This window comes from Anopheles coustani (assembly GCF_943734705.1).
Source record: "Anopheles coustani chromosome X unlocalized genomic scaffold, idAnoCousDA_361_x.2 X_unloc_109, whole genome shotgun sequence".
Lineage (NCBI taxonomy): Eukaryota > Metazoa > Arthropoda > Insecta > Diptera > Culicidae > Anopheles > Anopheles coustani.
In genome coordinates, this window is record NW_026525059.1 from 1 (window position 1) to 17,500 (window position 17,500).

Here is a 17,500-nt window from a genome sequence, read left to right on the forward strand (position 1 = left end):
CTCAACCCGCAGGTTCGGACTACTTAGTGTTTGATCGAATATAATATGGCAACTTGTGCCTAAGTCTCAACCCGCAGGTTCGGACTTCTGTTTATTTGGCCAATGTATGTATAAGGCAACTTGTGCCTAAGTCTCAACCCGCAGGTTCGGACTTGTATATTTGTTCGAAGTCATGTATAAGGCAACGTGTGCCTAAGTCTCAACCCGCAGGTTCGGACTTGTTAGTGTTTCGTCAACTTTCATATGGCAACTTGTGCCTAAGTCTCAACCCGCAGGTTCGGACTTGTGTATTTGTTCGAAGTCATGTATAAGGCAACTTGTGCCTAAGTCTCAACCCGCAGGTTCGGACTTGTGTATTTGTTCGAAGTCATGTATAAGGCAACGTGTGCCTAAGTCTCAACCCGCAGGTTCGGACTTGTTAGTGTTTCGTCAACTTTCATATGGCAACTTGTGCCTGAGTCTCAACCCGCAGGTTCGGACTTCTATAGTGTTTCGTCAATTATCATATGGCAACTTGTGCCGAAGTCTCAACCCGCAGGTTCGGACTTCTGGAAGGATCACTTGGCCACTAATGATCCTTCCGCAGGTTCACCTACGGAAACCTTGTTACGACTTTTACTTCCTCTAAATCATCAAGTTCGGTCAACTTCGATAAAGCAGACGCGGTTCACGAGGATCCAGCGAACGATCATCTCCAAAGACCTCACTAAATAATCCATCGGTAGTAGCGACGGGCGGTGTGTACAAAGGGCAGGGACGTATTCAACGCTGGCTGATGACCAGCACTTACTAGAAGTTCCGAGTTCATATGGACCATTGCAATCCATAATCCCTACTAAGTGAGTATTTGAGTGATTTCCCGTTCCTCTCGGAATAGGAGACACGCTGCTACCCACATTGTAGCACGCGTGTAGCCCAGAACATCTAAGGGCATCACGGACCTGTTATCGCTCGATCTCATTTTGCTAAACACAAATTGTCCTGCTAAGCAGCGTACCGTAAGTGCACTTGCGCACACGAACAGCGAAGGTGTCAGGTCATACTCCACCGAAAGGTCCTAACCCGTTCCAATCGGCATCGACGCATTAACGCTGACTGCGTTCTAGTTAGCATATGTGAGTCACGTTCGTTATCGGAATTAACCAGACAAATCAATCCACGAACTAAGAACGGCCATGCACCACTACCCTTAAATTTGAGAAAGAGCTATTAATCTGTCTCACCTCCATAAGTTCGGACCTGGTAAGTTTTCCCGTGTTGAGTCAAATTGAACCGCAAGCTCCATTTCATTGTGGTGCCCTTCCGTCAATTCCTTTAAGTTTCAACTTTGCAACCATACTTCCCCCGGAACCTGACTTTGGTTTCCCGGAAGCTACTGAGAGCACCTGGTTGTAGCGTCTCCCAATTGCTAGTTGGCATCGTTTACGGTTAGAACTAGGGCGGTATCTAATCGCCTTCGATCCTCTAACTTTCGTTCTTGATTAAAGAAAGCATCCTTGACAAATGCCTTCGCTTTAGTTAGTCTTACGACGGTCTACGAATTTCACCTCTCGCGCCGTAATACTAGTGTCCCCAACTACTTCTGTTAATCATTACCTCCGGTCTGAGTACAAACCAATGAAAGATTAGACCAAGGTCGTATTCCATTATTCCATGCAAGATTATTCTAGGGCGTTTGGGCACCCTGCTTTAAGCACTCTAATTTGTTCAAGGTAAACGTGAGCGGTCGAGCTCTATGTTACACTTGCACCCGTTGAAGGGCACACCATGACACAGACTTGGTGCCCTACCACACCATTGAGTCGCAACCAGATTCCGACTTGGCCCACCGACCACGGGTTGACCGGGTCGGCGGAGCCGGACTGTGTTGGACAAGTATCAACTTCGAACGTTTTAACCGCAACAATTTTAATATACGCTAGTGGAGCTGGAATTACCGCGGCTGCTGGCACCAGACTTGCCCTCCACTTGATCCTCGTAGAAGGATTTATGCTCTACTCATTCCAATTATGAAACATCATTAAAGAGTTTCATATTGTTATTTCTCGTCACTACCTCCCCGTCCCGGGATTGGGTAATTTACGCGCCTGCTGCCTTCCTTGGATGTGGTAGCCATTTCTCAGGCTCCCTCTCCGGAATCGAACCCTGATTCCCCGTTACCCGTTGCAACCATGGTAGTCCTCTATACTACCATCCATAGTTGATAGGGCAGATATTTGCGAGATCTGTCGTCGGTGCGAGACCATACGATCAGCATCATTATCCAGACTTCAACTCAATGACACGGAGAACCCGCGATTGGTTTGACTAATAAGTGCACCAGTTCCCGCGAGGGTCCTGGCATGTTGCATGTATTAGCTCTAGATTTTCCACAGTTATCCAAGTAACTAGGTTGATGATCTCGTAAATTATAGCTGTTATACTGAGCCTTATGCGGTTTCACATTAAATCTGTTTGTACTTAGACATGCATGGCTTAACCTTTGAGACGAGCGTATATTACTGGTAGGATCAACCAGAATTCCGACTTTGCGTTCGAATGTTCATTGTCCCATTGCACCCGGAGGAGCAAACACCACGTTCTATATGTTGTCAAGTCCGGTAGCACACGGGAGGCGAGCCCCCGTGCGAACCTCATTGCCCTCGTATCACACACACCCGATGCACCGGACAGGCACTTGAGCGGCATTCGACTCCGCTAAGCGCACGTGCGCCCGATTGTGCATGCGCTGACGGGGCCTTCATACCCCTACCACAGCGACCTTATGCCAAACTTCCATGAATACTTAGGTGAGCTGACAAGGGCCTTCATTTCCCTACCATCAACTAAAGGACACGCTAGGCGCGTCCGATCATTGCAACTGCGGGGCTTTCATACCCCAATCACCACAGTACGCAATTCACCAGAGTTTAATCACAACCCCCCCGGACATGGCACACTATTAACTTGCAACAAAACTTAGTGTGTGCCGGGCACATCGGTTCCACAAAATCATTCCCGATGTACCCCAATTGGGGTTGTGAACGCATCCATGGTCCTCTGACACACCCAACCAAGCGTGGATACTACATACCTCAAACACCCAGTACACTAACAGACAAATCAATATATGGTTGCTTTCCCCCAGACATTTGCCAATCACTTGGCACCCGGACGGGAACTCGCTCCTGATTGCGCCATTGCCACCCATTTGCCAAGAGCGAGTTCTGTATGTAGATTTCATTTGGAAAGACAACCGTGTACTGGATATTCTATCCGACGATTACAGATGACGAGTACGAGACTCGACTACACTCACGGATAATACATTTTGGGTCGAGATTGCTTTCGGGGTTTTCGATTGGTCTTGCGCTTGTAAACGTATAACTTTGACTTGTGGTAACCTCGGTATGTTAGTCGATCACGTGGTTGTGAACTGGGTAAGGGTGGGCAATCTGTTCACTTGCACTCTGGGTAGGAATATGGTGAGCGCTATAGGTTAAAGATCATGGTATGGTTCCATCGTGATGACTTTCGCTAGATAGTAGTATGTTTGGATAGTTATAACGTTTTTGGCCATTTGTTCATAGTGTTCGGTCCATTGAGGAATTCGATTGGTCTTTGCTTCACACACGTGGTCGATCACTTGGATGTGAACTAGGGTGAGATTAAGGTGTTCACTAGTGCTCTTCGGTTTTGGATCAGTAATGAGCACTTGATTGGTTTCGCATAATATGTATCCATAGTGATGACTCTTTCCAGCTTAAGATTTCGTTACCAGTTTCGAATCCTCCCCACGTTCGCTTTTACTTGGTTAGGTTTTCGAGTGTAGATTTGAAAGCAATCTCATGTATGTATCCCATCTGATATAAGCCACTGACAGTTCATGTCACCTCGTTCAACTCTCGCTGGGTCACAGAAGTATGTTACTGCGCCCATTATCCCTACTCGGATAGGTTCGGTTCGTTCGTTTTATACTACGGTGAGTAAACTCAATTTGTGCATCGCATAGCCATGGAAAGCAAGCTTTCGCGGGCCTCTTCGACTGTTTTGATACGAGCTGTGCCCGTGATGCTTGTCATCCCAGGATACTAGACCCCTTTGGACGACCGCATGACCATCAGAAAGTAAATTCCACGTTCGGTTTATTTGCTACTTCCACCGTTCTAGTACTATGGGGTTGGAACCCCTAACATAAAGTATCTATGTAGAACCACGAGGGCTCTCAATGTAGAACCACAAGGGCTCTAGTACCGATTCTCTCGGTACGCTTGGTCCGTGTTCCTTTATGTTTGTACTCTTGTGTGTATAAAATTCATGTTCGATTTGGGATATTTGCTACTTTCACCTGTGCGCTGTGTATAACTACGGAGAAACTCAATTTGTGCATCGCATAGCCATGGAAAGCAAGCTTTCGCGGGCCTCTTCGACTGTTTTGATACGAGACTGTGCCCGTGATGCTTGTCATCCCAGGATACTAGACCCCTTTGGACGACCGCATGACCAACAGAATGTAAATTCCAGTTCGTTTTTGGATATTTGCTACTGTCACCGTTTGAGTACTATGGGGCTTGAACCCCTAACATAAAGTCTTTGTGTAGAACCACGAGGGCTCTATAGTACCGATTCTCTCGGCACGCTTGGTCCGTGTTCCTTTATGTTCGTACTCTTGTGTGTATAATATACATGTTCGGTTTGGGATATTTGCTACTTTCACCTGGGTCCCGTTCTTCATACAAGTCTGCCTTGCTAATGTGGTAACTTTATAGTGTAGTTCTGACATCCCAATTTTGGGACTTAGCCGATTTTTCATGAATTTCCATATGACCCATAGGGTCCCTTTCTTCATACAAGCTTGCCTAGGGCGATCGGTCAAAACTTGTCTTACTATTCGATTGGTCTTCGCAGTTTCACCCTAGGCAATTCGCCTAGGTCTGTCTTCTTGAGGAGGCCAAAACCCGAAATAAGGAGGTCTGGCCGACCCTGAAACCTCCCCTGTCTTAACTACACTAACCCGATTTTTCAGGGTCCTCAGCGCCATACAACTTTGCCTAGGTCACTTATACTCTTGACTTAGGCCATCTGACTTGGTCCGTGTTTCTTCCTAGGGTTCACCTAGGTACTTTGCCTTGCTTGATGTGGTAACTTTTTAGTGTAGTTCTGACATCCCAATTTTGGGACTTAGCCGATTTTTCATGAATTTCCATATGACCCATAGGGTCCCTTTCTTCATACAAGCTTGCCTAGGGCGATCGGTCAAAACTTGTCTTACTATTCGATTGGTCTTCGCACTTTCACCCTAGGCACTTTGCCTAGGTCTGTCTTCTTGAGGAGGCCAAAACCCGAAATAAGGAGGTTCAGCCGACCCAGAAACCTCCCCTGTCTGAACTACACTAACCCGATTTTTCAGGGTCCTCAGCGCCATACAACTTTGCCTAGGTCACTTGTACTCTTGACTTAGGCCATCTGACTTGGTCCGTGTTTCTTCCTAGGGTTCACCTAGGTACTTTGCCTTGCTTGATGTGGTAACTTTTTAGTGTAGTTCAGACATCCCAATTTTGGGACTTAGCCGATTTTTCATGTATTTCCATATGACCCATAGGGTCCCTTTCTTCATACAAGCTTGCCTAGGGCGATCGGTCAAAACTTGTCTTACTATTCGATTGGTCTTCGCACTTTCACCCTAGGCAGTTTGCCTAGGTCTGTCTTCTTGAGGAGGCCAAAACCCGAAATAAGGAGGTTCAGCCGACCCAGAAACCTCCCCTGTCTGAACTACACTAACCCGATTTTTCAGGGTCCTCAGCGCCATACAACTTTGCCTAGGTCACTTGTACTCTTGACTTAGGCCATCTGACTTGGTCCGTGTTTCTTCCTAGGGTTCACCTAGGTACTTTGCCTTGCTTGATGTGGTAACTTTTTAGTGTAGTTCAGACATCCCAATTTTGGGACTTAGCCGATTTTTCATGTATTTCCATATGACCCATAGGGTCCCTTTCTTCATACAAGCTTGCCTAGGGCGATCGGTCAAAACTTGTCTTACTATTCGATTGGTCTTCGCACTTTCACCCTAGGCAGTTTGCCTAGGTGTAGCTTCTTGAGGAGGCCAAAACCCGAAATAAGGAGGTTCAGCCGACCCAGAAACCTCCCCTGTCTGAACTACACTAACCCGATTTTTCAGGGTCCTCAGCGCCATACAACTTTGCCTAGGTCACTTGTACTCTTGACTTAGGCCATCTGACTTGGTCCGTGTTTCTTCCTAGGGTTCACCTAGGTACTTTGCCTTGCTTGATGTGGTAACTTTTTAGTGTAGTTCAGACATCCCAATTTTGGGACTTAGCCGATTTTTCATGTATTTCCATATGACCCATAGGGTCCCTTTCTTCATACAAGCTTGCCTAGGGCGATCGGTCAAAACTTGTCTTACTATTCGATTGGTCTTCGCACTTTCACCCTAGGCAGTTTGCCTAGGTGTAGCTTCTTGAGGAGGTCAAAACCCAAAATAAGGAGGTTCAGCCGACCCAAAAACCTCCCCTGTCTAAACTACACTAACCAGATTTTTCAGGGTCCTCACCGTCATACAACTTTGCCTAGGTCACTTGCACTCTTGACTTAGGCCATCTGACTTGGTCCGTGTTTCTTGCTAGGGTTCACCTAGGTAGTTTGCCTTGCTTGATGTGGTAACTTTTTAGTGTAGTTCTGACATCCCAATTTTGGGACTTAGCCGATTTTTCATGTATTTCCATATGACCCTTAGGGTCCCTTTCTTCATACAAGCTTGCCTAGGGCGATCGGTCAAAACTTGTCTTACTATTCGATTGGTCTTCGCACTTTCACCCTAGGCAGTTTGCCTAGGTGTAGCTTCTTGATGAGGCCAAAACCCAAAATAAGGGGGTTCGGCCGACCCAAAAACCTACCCTGTCTAAACTACACTAACCAGATTTTTCAGGGTCCTCAGCGCCATACAACTTTGCCTAGGTCACTTGTTCTATTGACTTAGGCCATCTGACTTGGTCCGTGTTTCTTCCTAGGGTTCACCTAGGTACTTTGCCTTGCTTGGTGTGGTAACTTTTTAGTGTAGTTCTGACATCCTCATTTTGGGACTTAGCCGATTTTTCGTAAAATACCATATGACCCATATGGGTCCTTTCCTTCATATAAGTTTGCCTTGCTTGGTATGGTAACATTTGAGTGTAGTTCTGACATCATCATTTTGGGACTTAGCCGATTTTTCGTAAAATACCATATGACCCATATGGGTCCTTTGCTTCATATAAGTTTGCCTTGCTTGGTGTGGTAACATTTGAGTGTAGTTCTGACATCCCCATTTTGGGACTTAGCCGATTTTTCAATCAATACCATATGACCCATCAGGGTCCTTTGCTTCATATAAGTTTGCCTTGCTTGGTGTGGTAACATTTGAGTGTAGTTCTGACATCCCCATTTTGGGACTTAGCCGATTTTTCGTAAAATACCATATGACCCATCAGGGTCCTTTGCTTCATATAAGTTTGCCTTGCTTGGTGTGGTAACATTTGAGTGTAGTTCTGACATCCCCATTTTGGGACTTAGCCGATTTTTCGTAAAATACCATATGACCCATCAGGGTCCTTTGCTTCATATAAGTTTGCCTTGCTTGGTGTGGTAACATTTGAGTGTAGTTCTGACATCCCCATTTTGGGACTTAGCCGATTTTTCGTAAAATACCATATGACCCATCAGGGTCCTTGCCTTCATATAAGTTTGCCTTGCTTGGTGTGGTAACATTTGAGTGTAGTTCTGACATCCCCATTTTGGGACTTAGCCGATTTTTCGATCAATACCATATGACCCATCAGGGTCCTTTGCTTCATATAAGTTTGCCTTGCTTGGTGTGGTAACATTTGAGTGTAGTTCTGACATCCCCATTTTGGGACTTAGCCGATTTTTCGATCAATACCATATGACCCATCAGGGTCCTTTGCTTCATATAAGTTTGCCTTGCTTGGTGTGGTAACATTTGAGTGTAGTTCTGACATCCCCATTTTGGGACTTAGCCGATTTTTCGATCAATACCATATGACCCATCAGGGTCCTTTGCTTCATATAAGTTTGCCTTGCTTGGTGTGGTAACATTTGAGTGTAGTTCTGACATCCCCATTTTGGGACTTAGCCGATTTTTCGATCAATACCATATGACCCATCAGGGTCCTTTGCTTCATATAAGTTTGCCTTGCTTGATGTGGTAACACATGAGTGTAGTTCTGACATCCCCATTTTGGGACTTAGCCGATTTTTCGTAAAATACCATATGACCCATCAGGGTCCTTTGCTTCATATAAGTTTGCCTTGCTTGGTGTGGTAACACATGAGTGTAGTTCTGACATCCCCATTTTGGGACTTAGCCGATTTTTCGTAAAATACCATATGACCCATCAGGGTCCTTTGCTTCATATAAGTTTGCCTTGCTTGGTGTGGTAACACATGAGTGTAGTTCTGACATCCCCATTTTGGGACTTAGCCGATTTTTCGTAAAATACCATATGACCCATCAGGGTCCTTTGCTTCATATAAGTTTGCCTTGCTTGGTGTGGTAACATTTGAGTGTAGTTCTGACATCCCCATTTTTGACTTAGCCGATTTTTCGTAAAATACCATATGACCCGTCAGGGTCCTTTCCTTCATATAAGTTTGCCTTGCTTGGTGTGGTAACATTTGAGTGTAGTTCTGACATCATCATTTTGGGACTTAGCCGATTTTTCGTAAAATACCATATGACCCATCAGGGTCCTTTGCTTCATATAAGTTTGCCTTGCTTGGTGTGGTAACACATGAGTGTAGTTCTGACATCGTCATTTTGGGACTTAGCCGATTTTTCGTAAAATACCATATGACCCATCAGGGTCTTTTGCTTCATATAAGTTTGCCTTGCTTGGTGTGGTAACACATGAGTGTAGTTCTGACATCATCATTTTGGGACTTAGCCGATTTTTCGATCAATTCCATATGACCCATCAGGGTCCTTTTTCTTCATATAAGTTTCCCAAGACTTAGTGTTTTTTACCTTTGGACACCAATATCACCCTTACGGGTATCTTTGATCTTCGCACCATGTATTGACCAAATGTAGGTCTTGCTATGCCAAACTTATAATTGTTCTACACCAAGTCTCTATCTTGAACCATTAAGGCTCTAACTTGCACCAATTGCTTGGTACTCTTGGTCCGTGTTTCATCGCATACTGACTTCTGGACTTAGTGCTTTTTACCTTTGGACACCAATATCACCCTTACGGGTTTCTTTGATCTTCTCACTTTGTATTGACCAAATGTAGGTCTTGCCATGCCAAACATATAATTGTTCTACACCAAGTCTCTATCTCGTACCGCCAGCTCGGTACATTCGATCAACCTGCCCTTAAGGCACCCGGGACTTAGCCATTTTTTCACATTTTTCATGATTTTGAGGCAACTTTTCTCGACTTTGTCACCTTATATCACCAAGATCCTTTCCCTTTAGCGCTTCACTCTGTTCGTATGATATTTAGCGCTGACTATCACCTTTCTATCGCTGACCTCAACTTCTTATTCGGTGCCATAGAGCCAGAGATATTTGGTGTATGCTGTTATAAGGGAAGTTTGTCACTTTTTCAAAGGCCCACTTTGGGACGCCCATATCTCACCTTCAGGTATCTTCGATCTTCTTGTCGTCTATGGACGAAACTTAGGCCTTGTCTTGGCCAACTTATAAATGTTCTACGGCCAAGCCGTATCTCTTACCGCCAGCCCGGTATTCATGGACTTAGTTGGATTTTCGCCTCTCGTGGTAACAATTTCAGACTTTGACTCACAATAACACCCAAACGGTCACATGCTAGCGCTTTGCTTGGAAGGAATTATAGTTAGCGCTACCTTTTCTCTTTCCATCGATACCTTGTTCGTTCCATTCCATGCCATACAGCCGAAGTTATGATGTTTCCCGTTTTCCATATCATGTGGAGCTTATGCTCTGGGAAAACCATCTAACACCTGTACCACCCTTTTAGGTACCACCGATCTCGAGACTATGTTCGGGCCAAATATAGGTTATAACATGCCCAACTTATAATTGTTCTACACCAAGTCTCTATCTCTTACCGCCTGCTCGGTATTTTACTCGTAAGTCCAAATTTCACAACTTGTACTTTTTGGCCCAATGTACTCGAGTTTCAATTTTGGTAACATTTTTCGACTTTGACGCTTAATAACTTCCAAATCATGCTAGTTAGCGCTTTGCTTTCTTCTAGTCGTATCTAGCGCTGGGTGTTACCTTTCCAAAACATATCCTAGCTCTACAATCCATGCCATACAGCCGGAGCTACATGGTGCACAAGTCAAATCCATTTTAGCCATGTTTCATTTTTGCTAATTTTTGACCACTCGTATCACCCTTCCAGAGTGGTCCGATCTTCTCGCTTTCTATGGACGACTTTTAGGTCTCGTAGAGGCAAACTTATAAGTATTCTACGTCAACCCGCTATCTCTTACCGCTTGCTCGGTATTCTTGGTCTTGTGTGATTTTTGGCCATTTTGGTATTATTTTTCCACTTTGTCGCTTAATAACTCAGTTTTGCTCAACACTTAGCGCTTCGGTTGTTTGGGATTATAGTTAGCGCTCGGTTCGACCTTTCCAACACTGATCTAAGCTTGTCGATCCGTTCCATACAGCCTGAGTTATTCGCGATACCGTGTTTCAATCCATTTCTCAAGTCTCGTTTTGGTCCAACTTTGAACCAGCCATATCACCCTGATGGGTACCTCCGATCTTCTCGCTCTATATTGGCCAAAGTTAGGTCTTGTGGTAACGTACTTATGATTGTTCTACGCCGTGTTCGTAGCTCTTATCGTTCGCCCGCTATTTTCGATCATAAGGTGAATTTTCGCCTCTAAACCACCATTTTTCACCTTTGCCCTCTAATATGACCGACTTGCTCAACACCTAGCGCTTCGCTTGGTAGGACACATAGCTAGCGCTCGTCAAGACCTTTCCAACGCATATCCAAGCTTTCCGATCCGAGCCATACAGCCTGAGCTATAGGCGATACCGTTTTTCCCATTTTCTTGGTCACACGCACTTTAGGGTACCCCTTTTTGCCTTTGACCCTTAATACCTCCTACGGGTCACTAGTAGGCGCTCAGCTTGGTAGGAAACATAGCTAGAGCAGGCCTTCACCTTTCCAAAACTGCCGAAAGTGTACCGATCCGACATCTAGAACCAAAGTTATGGTCATTCCCATCATGCTCTACTTTCATGGTCAACCTCCACCAAGCACACCTAGGTTGGACCAACTTTCACCAACTCATCTCGAACCCCAAATTTGCTTCGACCTACTAGGTTTCCCTAGTAAAGTGGTCAAAACATCCATTACAACACGACTGGTCTTTCTGGTGGTCGACCTAGGCGACTTTGTTCGACGACCACCACCCCATGGAACTAAAAGACGTCCCTTGATACGGACCACCGATACATTTTCCGGCCTGTCTAAACTACACTCATCGAAATTTTTTTGGGTCCCCACCGTCATACAAGTTTCCCTAGGTCAAGTTTTTCTTCCGGATCGGCCGCGGACCTCACTTTTCATTATCTAGGGAGGCCATAGGGCCCCAAAAGGGGTTTTTTAAAATTTTCGACACTTTCGACTTTGGTCGGATTTTTTCCGATTTTGGTCCGACCTAGGGACTTGGTGGTCCAAGGAGCCTCGGGACCAAACTTTTTTCTCAGGGGTCCCTACCTCCATACAACTTTGCCTAGGTAAATTTTTTGTTCCAAATCGACCGCGGATTTCACTTTTCAATATCTGGGGCTCGTGTAGAGTCCGAATATGAGGTTTTCTCATTTTTCGACATTTTCGACTTTTTTCGACTTTTTTCGGGTTTTTCGACCTAGGGGTCCGCCGAACAAATTTTGGGTCAAAAATTTTTATTGAACTAGTCGAAAGTACGCAAAAAGATAAGACTTTTTGCCGAAGACACCATGCCCCGGAACCGACTCCTTCCCCTTCAAAATTGGGGACAAACGTGATTTTTGAAACTTTTCCTTAGGGAGCCCAAGACTTAGAAAATTTTCAAATTCTCGATTTTTCGATTGCGAGCTAGCGCTTTGCGGTCTTCGGCAATGTTGTAGATCTCGACGAGATAAGACTTTTTGGTCAAGGGACATTTTGCCCTCCGACCCCTCCTTCCCCCCGCAAATCGCCCCCCAAAGTGCAATTTTTGCATTTTCACCTCTTTGCACGCACTGTTCGGCCCAAATGGCCACTTTCTATGGGTCTGAGCGCTTTGCGGTCTTCGGCAAACTTTTAGAGCGTACCAAGCCCTAATTATAATTCTTCTACACCACCTTCGTACCTCTTCATCCCTGGCCGCTATTCGCGTACCAAGGTAATTTTTGTTCATTTTGTCAACATTTTTCCTCTTTGACTGCTTATATCGGCCTTGCCATGAACCGATAGCGCTTCGCTGTGTTCTAACGTAAGTTAGTACTGCTCAATACCTTTCCAAATCATGTCTTAGATTGTCATTTGCTTGCATACAGCCGGAGCTATGAGCGATACCGTAAAAAGTACCGAAACTTGGAAAAATCCTTTGATCGCCCATATCCCCCCTTTGGGGGCCAGATATCGAAAAAAGTTCTGATTCAAAAAGTTGCGCATTAACGTGTTCTAGTTATGCCTAGAACATTTCACTTCGCTAGCTGGCCTGCAACTTAGCCGTAATTGGGATTTTAGGGTGTTCTTGGAGGGCCCATTTCCTGCGACTTGGTATCTTTTGGGCCCAATGTTTCTCTAATATCTCCACGAGTTTTCCAGATAGCCTTTTCAAACTTTCAGGGTGCCTAGAACACCTCAAGACCTTTCCAACGCTATGCCGTTTGCCTCGCTCGGACATCTACAGCCAAAGTTATTCGAGGTACACGGTACCTTACCCTGTTTTCTCAGTACTTGGTCGAAAATTTCGATCAGCCATATGACCGACTTGGACAACCCTGAGCGGGTTGGCCCCATATAACTAAACTTTCGTCTCGTGGAGGCAAACTTATAAATATTCCACGTCAACTCGCTATTTCGTACCGCCTTGACGGTATACTTGGTCCAAGGGCCATTTCCAGCGACTTGGTCGCAATTTCGCTCTAAGTTTCGCTAATACCTTCGTCCGTGGACATGGTGATTTTTTGTTCGTATTTTTCCTTGATAGTCCCACTCAAGACTATTCCATACCAGAGCCAAGCGTCCCGCTAAGTGCCATACAGCCTGAGCAGTAATTCATGAAAGGTACCTCTACCAGTTTTTGCCATACTTGGGTACAAACTTTGTATCGCCCATATCTCCACTTTGGAGGCCAGCCAGCACCTTGGCCCCATATACTTTTTTCTTGGTCATACCATGCACTAAATATAATTGTTCTACGCCAACTTGCTATCTCTTCTCTAACTTGCCGTTATTCTTGGTCCAAGTCCCATTTCATTCGTTTTCGGACCCATTTTGCTATATGTTTCACTAATAGCTTCGGCCATGGACAAGCTGATATTCTGTTTGTATTTTTGCTTGATAGTCCCACTCAAGACCATTCCAAAACACACCGCAACTTGTCGCTCGGTGGCAAACTGACCGAGTTATAATTCATGAAAGATACCTCAACTTGGTACACCATGTGGTCGGCCCAAACCATATACCGACCAAACGACCGACTTGGAGCACCCTGACCGGGTTGCCCCCATATAATGAAAGTTGCGTCTCGACACGCCCAACTTATGAATATTCTACGCCAAGTCGCTATCTCTTACCGGTAAGCCGGTATTCACCTTCCAAGGGTGATTTTGGTCAAGTGCCATTTCCTGCGACTTGGTCCCCGAATTGGACCATCATCACCTAATATCTCCGTGGTCTTTCAACTCAGCCTCATAAAACTTTCAGGGTAGATAGGTCTCCCCAAGACCTTTCCAACGGTGAGCCGTTTGCCTCGCTCGGCCATCTACAGCCGAAGTTATTAATGGTACTTGGTACCTTACCCTGTTTTTTCCATACTTGTTCGTACTTGGGTACAAACTTTGGATCGCCCATATCTCCACTTTGGAGGCCAGCTAGCACCTTGGCCCCAAATACTTTTTTGTTGGTCATACTATGCCCAAAATATAAATGTTCTACGTCAACTTGCTATCTCTTCTCCAACTTGCCGTTATTCTTGGTCCAAGTCCCATTTCATTCGTTTTTGGACCCATTTTGCTATATGTTTCACTAATAGCTTCGGCCATGGACAAGCTGATTTTCTATTTGTATTTTTGCTTGATAGTCCCACTCAAGACCATTCCAAATCACATCGCAACTTGTCGCTCGGTGGCAAACTGACCGAGTTATAATTCATGAAAGGTACCTCTTCTTGGTACACCACATGGTCGGCCCAAACCATAAACCGACCAAACGACCGACTTGGAGCACCCTGACCGGGTTGCCCCCATATAATGAAAGTTGCGTCTTTACACGCCCAACTTATGAATATTCTACGCCAAGTCGCTATCTCTTACCGGTAAGCCGGTATTCACCTTCCAAGCGTGATTTTGGTCAAGTGCCATTTCCTGCGACTTGGTCCCCGAATTGGACCATCATCACCTAATATCTCCGTGGTCTTTCAACTCAGCCTCATGAAACTTTCAGGGTAGATAGGTCTCCCCAATACCTTTCCAACGATATGCGGTTTGCCTCGCTAGGCCATCTACAGCCGAAGTTATTCATGGTACTTGGTACCTTACCCTGTTTTTTCCATACTTGTTCATACTTGGGTACAAACTTTGAATCGCCCATATCACCACTTTGGAGGCCAGCCAGCGCCTTGGCCCCATACACATTTTTGTTGGTCATACCACGCACTAGTTATAAATGTTCTACGCAAGCTTGCTATCTCTTCTCCAACTTGCGGTTATTTTTGACTCAAGTCCCATTTCCATAGTTTTTGGTACCAATTTGCTCTATGTTTCGCTAATAGCTTCGCCCAAGGACTTTGTGATTTTTTGTTCGCATTTTTCCTAAATAGTCCCACTCAAGACTATTCCAAATCACACCTTAGCTTGTCGCTCAGTGCCATACAGCCAGAGTTTTAATTCATGAAAGGTACATAACCTTGGTACACCACGTGGTCGGTCCAAACCATCAACCAACCATATGACCGACTTCGAGTCGAGCTAGCGGCTAGGCTCAATATAATGAAATGCGTGTCTTGATGCGGGCTACTGACGGTCTGAACAATGTAGCTCGCTAGCTCGTCTCTAAACTTGTGTTTTGGTCGAATATTGGGTGTTCATGTACCACTTCGGGTAACATGGACTTTGGTGCAACTTTACCACTTGTGCACTTAATTACTTCCCGGTCATTCAAGTCTTTGCCTTCATACTTTCAGGGTAGTTAGGTCTCGTCGAGACCTTTCCATACATATGCCAAACTCATCGATCGGACATCTATAGCCCGAGTTATTCGCGGTACACCGTACCTTACCCTGTTTTTTCCTCAATTGGGTACAAACCTTGGAACACCCATATCGCCCCTTTAGAGACTAGCTGGCACGTTGGCCTCATATAATGATAAGTGCACCTCAACTAGGGCTACTGACGGTCAGAACATTTCAACTTGCTAGCTCGGGCCCACACTTGTGTTTTTCTCGAATATATGGTTCAAGTGTGCCACTTTGGGCACTTTTGGACATTTTGTCCCCACACAACTTTCTTGCCTTGGTAGATAGGGTCTTGTGTTTTTGGGCAAAAAGATGCACCAAGATATGGTCTAACTTTCGTTCTTGTACCGCAAAGCGCTATCTCAAACACCCGAGGAGATAGAAAGTGATTATGTTCGGTATATCGGTCTTCCATGGCCTACTATGGTAAACCCCTGCAGGTATGCAACCGAAGGTGCTTGGTACATGTATTTGGTGCAATATCGGTGCAAAGTAGGTGTTTCCTTGATCGGGCTATAACTTTCTTGGTTGATGTTGGATTGCTTTGCGGTCTTCGGGGGATAGTTAGGGAACATGTTGGCCAACATTTTCTTATTCCTCAGCCTGGCCGTACCTCTTACCGTCTAGGCGGTATTCATGCTCTAAGTTGGAACTTGTGTTCCTTCGGGCAAATTTTCTGACTTTGACGCTTAATAACTTCCGTTCATATGCAGTCTAAGCTCTGCAACTCTCAGGAAAGCTAGTACTACTCATTTCCTTTCCATATCAGTCTTTGGCTTGTCGATCCGATGTCTACAGCCTTAGTTATTCACGATCCCTGTGAAGGTAGGTTTTTGCCCATTTTCCAGTTCATGTGGTAACATTCCCGGACTTTGCCGGCTTTCTCTTCGTGTGATAACTTGCTTGCTCAAGTGGTAACTTGATAGTGTATTTCCGACAGACCCAATCTGGGACTTAGCCGATTTTTCTCTTCATATCATATGGATCCATCACTAGGCCATCTTGCTTGCTTGTGTGGTAACTTGGAAGTGTATTTCTGACAGACCCAATCTGGGACTTAGCCGATTTTTCTCTTCATATCATATGGATCCATCACTAGGCCATCTTGCTTGCTTGTGTGGTAACTTGATAGTGTATGTCTGACAGACCCAATCTGGGACTTAGCCGATTTTTATCTTCATATCATATGGATCCATCACTAGGCCATCTTGCTTGCTTGTGTGGTAACTTGGAAGTGTATTTCTGAGAGACCCAATCTCGGACTTAGCCGATTTTTCTCTTCATATCATATGGATCTATCATATGGCCATCTTGCTTGCTTGTGTGGTAACTTGATAGTGTATGTCTGACAGACCCAATCTGGGACTTAGCCGATTTTTCTCTTCATATCATATGGATCCTTCAATAGGCCATCTTGCTTGCTTGTGTGGTAACTTGGAAGTGTATTTCTGACAGACCCAATCTCGGACTTAGCCGATTTTTCTCTTCATATCATATGGATCTATCATATGGCCATCTTGCTTACTTGTGTGGTAACTTGAAAGTGTATTTCTGACAGACCCAATCTGGGACTTAGCCGATTTTTATCTTCATATCATATGGATCCATCACTAGGCCATCTTGCTTGCTTGTGTGGTAACTTGGAAGTGTATTTCTGACAGACCCAATCTGGGACTTAGCCGATTTTTCTCTTCATATCATATGGATCTATCATATGGCCATCTTGCTTACTTGTGTGGTAACTTGAAAGTGTATTTCTGACAGACCCAATCTGGGACTTAGCCGATTTTTCTCTTCATATAATATGGATCCTGGACTTAGCCGATTATTAGGTTATTATATATGGATCCTGGACTTAGCCGATTATTAGGTTATTATATATGGATCCTGGACTTAGCCGATTTTTCTCTTCATATAATATGGATCCTGGACTTAGCCAATTATAAGGTTATTATATATGGATCCTTGACTTAGCCGATTTTTCTCTTCATATAATATGGATCCGGGACTTAGCCAATTTTTCTCTTCATGTGGTAACGTATGCCAATCGCTCACAAGTCATGGGA